Below are 5,275 nucleotides of genomic sequence, written 5' to 3'. Positions count from 1 at the left end.
TCGAATGCCTTTGATGATGTGTGTATAAGACCCAAGTGTTGGTTTAGTTGCAGTTTTTCTCAGAAGATCTCTTCCTGCTAACACGACAGCACTGGTAAGAAAATAAGCTTGTGGCTAAAAAAATCATCGGTTGACCTCTGGCCTCCCTGGTAAAAATAATAGCATAGAGAATAGAATAGACACTTTATTGTCGTAGAGGGGAAATTTATCTTGGGCACAGTGCTACTCAGCAACGTGCATCCTATTTCTTTAAAAAAAAAAAAAAGTAACTTATTTATTACATTCAAGTGCAACTTCGGTGTTCCTTTTACATGCAATTTTTTTCAGGTCGCCGGTCCGATGCAGGGCCGTGCAGTACGTATTCAGAAGAAGCCGGTTACACTGGGGCCGTGACTCGGATGGGAGCGAGGTTTACGGGGGTGAGTGTGACGGAAGCCAGCAAGGTTGTGCTGTGAGAAAACCTCACTACCCAACACTTTACATGATGCATGGGTTTAAGCCTCCTCGTCAGCGTGTCCGACTCACGCACCCGACGTCGGCAGTTCAATTCCGGGCCGTGCAGTGAATGTGACGTAGTGTAAAAGCGCTTTGAGTGGTTGGAAGATCAGGAACGCGATGTACAAGTACAGAACATTCACCATTTAACAAATAACATTGTGTGACAGACGCCAGCGAGGCTGTGCAGTGATAAAAGCTCAATAACCGACACCGTACCTGAGGTCACCGGTCCGATTCAGCACCGTGCAGTACATACTCAGGAGCAGCCGGTTACAGTGGTGTCATGACCTGGATAAGGATTATGTTCCCGTTTGGACGGAAAAATGAATTGCAAGGTATTGCCATTGTCAAAAACGTGACACGGTGTCAATGTAGTCGACACTTGGCATCACTTGAATGGGGACAAAGCGGACCGTTGGCGATGTTCGGGAACACATGCGCGCCTTACCCCCGAATCCCACGGGGGGTGCTTGATCTGGCCAAAAGGCCTTAACGAGGGATTTTGCAGCTGGAGCGTCCAGTTGGGAAACTTTTTGACACTTGGGTCAACAATTCAAGCGCCCCTTACGCTGCAACCCAAGGGGCTAGGGGGCCCGAAATGAGGCCGCCACGCCCCATTTGGCAGTGGCGACAACATATGAAATATCTGCAGCCCTGGCACTTTTAGAAAAAAAAGTGGCTCCAATCTGACCAAATTTTGCACAGGCTGTCTGACGTGTCGAGTCTAACACCATCCTGAGCTGGGATGTCCATGCCGGCCCAAAGAAATTCTAGACATCTTGCTTAAAATTTGACCACGTGACCTTATTCTAGGCCTGGCCAACTACCTGTGTTCCAAATTTGGGGTCTCTGGGACGTTTCTGTGAGAAGTTACGGACTTTTGAATGTTGGAAAAATATGTGTCCCAATTGTCAATTTTGACATAAGGGACACCTGGCGACCTTTTGAAATTTGGGCAGGTATTTGGGCACCTTGGAATGCACCCAGGGACACCAAATTGATGTCAGGTGTTCACTGTTACACCTAATTTCAGGCACTGAAAGCTGCAGCCGTCGAACTGCTGTTTAAGGTGTAGGAATCTGGCCAAATGACCTCAACGAGGCCTTCTGAACCGTGAGGGTCCATTTGGGAACCTTTCTGACAATTGAGTTGACAAATGGAATCATGGTAATTTATTAAGTATGACTATTAACCACATCCCCATTCTGAATTTTGAATGTTAACAAGTTTCTAATAAGACCTAAAAGAAGTCCCAAAGGTTAGAATGTTTTCTTTTAAATTCTTTTTTTTACTTTGAATTTTGAATGTCATGACATCATCAAAGTATGACTATTAACCACATCCCATTCTGAATTTTGAATGTTAACAAGTTTCTAATAAGACCTAAAAGAAGTCCCAAAGGTTAGAATGTTTTCTTTTAAATTCTTTTTTTACTTTGAATTTTGAATGTCATGACATCATCAAAGGTCGAATGCCTTTGATGATGTGTGTATAAGACCCAAGTGTTGGTTTAGTTGCAGTTTTTCTCAGAAGATCTCTTCCTGCTAACACGACAGCACTGGTAAGAAAATAAGCTTGTGGCTAAAAAAATCATCGGTTGACCTCTGGCCTCCCTGGTAAAAATAATAGCATAGAGAATAGAATAGACACTTTATTGTCGTAGAGGGGAAATTTATCTTGGGCACAGTGCTACTCAGCAACGTGCATCCTATTTCTGTAAAAAAAAAAAAAAAGTAACTTATTTATTACATTCAAGTGCAACTTCGGTGTTCCTTTTACATGCAATTTTTTTCAGGTCGCCGGTCCGATGCAGGGCCGTGCAGTACGTATTCAGAAGAAGCCGGTTACACTGGGGCCGTGACTCGGATGGGAGCGAGGTTTACGGGGGTGAGTGTGACGGAAGCCAGCAAGGTTGTGCTGTGAGAAAACCTCACTACCCAACACTTTACATGATGCATGGGTTTAAGCCTCCTCGTCAGCGTGTCCGACTCACGCACCCGACGTCGGCAGTTCAATTCCGGGCCGTGCAGTGAATGTGACGTAGTGTAAAAGCGCTTTGAGTGGTTGGAAGATCAGGAACGCGATGTACAAGTACAGAACATTCACCATTTAACAAATAACATTGTGTGACAGACGCCAGCGAGGCTGTGCAGTGATAAAAGCTCAATAACCGACACCGTACCTGAGGTCACCGGTCCGATTCAGCACCGTGCAGTACATACTCAGGAGCAGCCGGTTACAGTGGTGTCATGACCTGGATAAGGATTATGTTCCCGTTTGGACGGAAAAATGAATGTATTGCCATTGTCGTGACACAATGTAGTCGACACTTGGCATCACTTGAATGGGGACAAAGCGGACCGTTGGCGATGTTCGGGAACACATGCGCGCCTTACCCCGAATCCCACGGGGGGTGCTTGATCTGGCCAAAAGGCCTTAACGAGGGATTTTGCAGCTGGAGCGTCCAGTTGGGAAACTTTTTGACACTTGGGTCAACAATTCAAGCGCCCCTTACGCTGCAACCCAAGGGGCTAGGGGGCCCGAAATGAGGCCGCCACGCCCCATTTGGCAGTGGCGACAACATATGAAATATCTGCAGCCCTGGCACTTTTAGAAAAAAAAGTGGCTCCAATCTGACCAAATTTTGCACAGGCTGTCTGACGTGTCGAGTCTAACACCATCCTGAGCTGGGATGTCCATGCCGGCCCAAAGAAATTCTAGACATCTTGCTTAAAATTTGACCACGTGACCTTATTCTAGGCCTGGCCAACTACCTGTGTTCCAAATTTGGGGTCTCTGGGACGTTTCTGTGAGAAGTTACGGACTTTTGAATGTTGGAAAAATATGTGTCCCAATTGTCAATTTTGACATAAGGGACACCTGGCGACCTTTTGAAATTTGGGCAGGTATTTGGGCACCTTGGAATGCACCCAGGGACACCAAATTGATGTCAGGTGTTCACTGTTACACCTAATTTCAGGCACTGAAAGCTGCAGCCGTCGAACTGCTGTTTAAGGTGTAGGAATCTGGCCAAATGACCTCAACGAGGCCTTCTGAACCGTGAGGGTCCATTTGGGAAACTTTCTGACAATTGAGTTGACAAATGGAATCATGGTAATTTATTAAGTATGACTATTAACCACATCCCCATTCTGAATTTTGAATGTTAACAAGTTTCTAATAAGACCTAAAAGAAGTCCCAAAGGTTAGAATGTTTTCTTTTAAATTCTTTTTTTACTTTGAATTTTGAATGTCATGACATCATCAAAGGTCGAATGCCTTTGATGATGTGTGTATAAGACCCAAGTGTTGGTTTAGTTGCAGTTTTTCTCAGAAGACTCTTCCTGCTAACACGACAGCACTGGTAAGAAAATAAGCTTGTGGCTAAAAAAATCATCGGTTGACCTCTGGCCTCCCTGGTAAAAATAATAGCATAGAGAATAGAATAGACACTTTATTGTCGTAGAGGGGAAATTTATCTTGGGCACAGTGCTACTCAGCAACGTGCATCCTATTTCTGTAAAAAAAAAAAAAAGTAACTTATTTATTACATTCAAGTGCAACTTCGGTGTTCCTTTTACATGCAATTTTTTTCAGGTCGCCGGTCCGATGCAGGGCCGTGCAGTACGTATTCAGAAGAAGCCGGTTACACTGGGGCCGTGACTCGGATGGGAGCGAGGTTTACGGGGGGAGTGTGACGGAAGCCAGCAAGGTTGTGCTGTGAGAAAACCTCACTACCCAACACTTTACATGATGCATGGGTTTAAGCCTCCTCGTCAGCGTGTCCGACTCACGCACCCGATGTCGGCAGTTCAATTCCGGGCCGTGCAGTGAATGTGACGTAGTGTAAAAGCGCTTTGAGTGGTTGGAAGATCAGGAACGCGATGTACAAGTACAGAACATTCACCATTTAACAAATAACATTGTGTGACAGACGCCAGCGAGGCTGTGCAGTGATAAAAGCTCAATAACCGACACCGTACCTGAGGTCACCGGTCCGATTCAGCACCGTGCAGTACATACTCAGGAGCAGCCGGTTACAGTGGTGTCATGACCTGGATAAGGATTATGTTCCCGTTTGGACGGAAAAATGAATTGCAAGGTATTGCCATTGTCAAAAACGTGACACGGTGTCAATGTAGTCGACACTTGGCATCACTTGAATGGGGACAAAGCGGACCGTTGGCGATGTTCGGGAACACATGCGCGCCTTACCCTCGAATCCCACGGGGGATGCTTGATCTGGCCAAAAGGCCTTAACGAGGGATTTTGCAGCTGGAGCGTCCAGTTGGGAAACTTTTTGACACTTGGGTCAACAATTCAAGCGCCCCTTACGCTGCAACCCAAGGGGCTAGGGGGCCCGAAATGAGGCCGCCACGCCCCATTTGGCAGTGGCGACAACATATGAAATATCTGCAGCCCTGGCACTTTTAGAAAAAAAAGTGGCTCCAATCTGACCAAATTTTGCACAGGCTGTCTGACGTGTCGAGTCTAACACCATCCTGAGCTGGGATGTCCATGCCGGCCCAAAGAAATTCTAGACATCTTGCTTAAAATTTGACCACGTGACCTTATTCTAGGCCTGGCCAACTACCTGTGTTCCAAATTTGGGGTCTCTGGGACGTTTCTGTGAGAAGTTACGGACTTTTGAATGTTGGAAAAATATGTGTCCCAATTGTCAATTTTGACATAAGGGACACCTGGCGACCTTTTGAAATTTGGGCAGGTATTTGGGCACCTTGGAATGCACCCAGGGACACCAAATTGATGTCAGGTG

This window comes from Micropterus salmoides, unplaced genomic scaffold, assembly GCF_014851395.1.
Source record: "Micropterus salmoides isolate LMB-PRFRI ecotype aquatic unplaced genomic scaffold, ASM1485139v1 Ms_hic_scaffold_2167, whole genome shotgun sequence".
In the NCBI taxonomy this organism is placed as follows: Eukaryota; Metazoa; Chordata; class Actinopteri; order Centrarchiformes; family Centrarchidae; genus Micropterus; species Micropterus salmoides.
The sequence above is the reverse complement of the archived record's forward strand: the minus strand, read 5'-3'. Positions refer to the sequence as shown.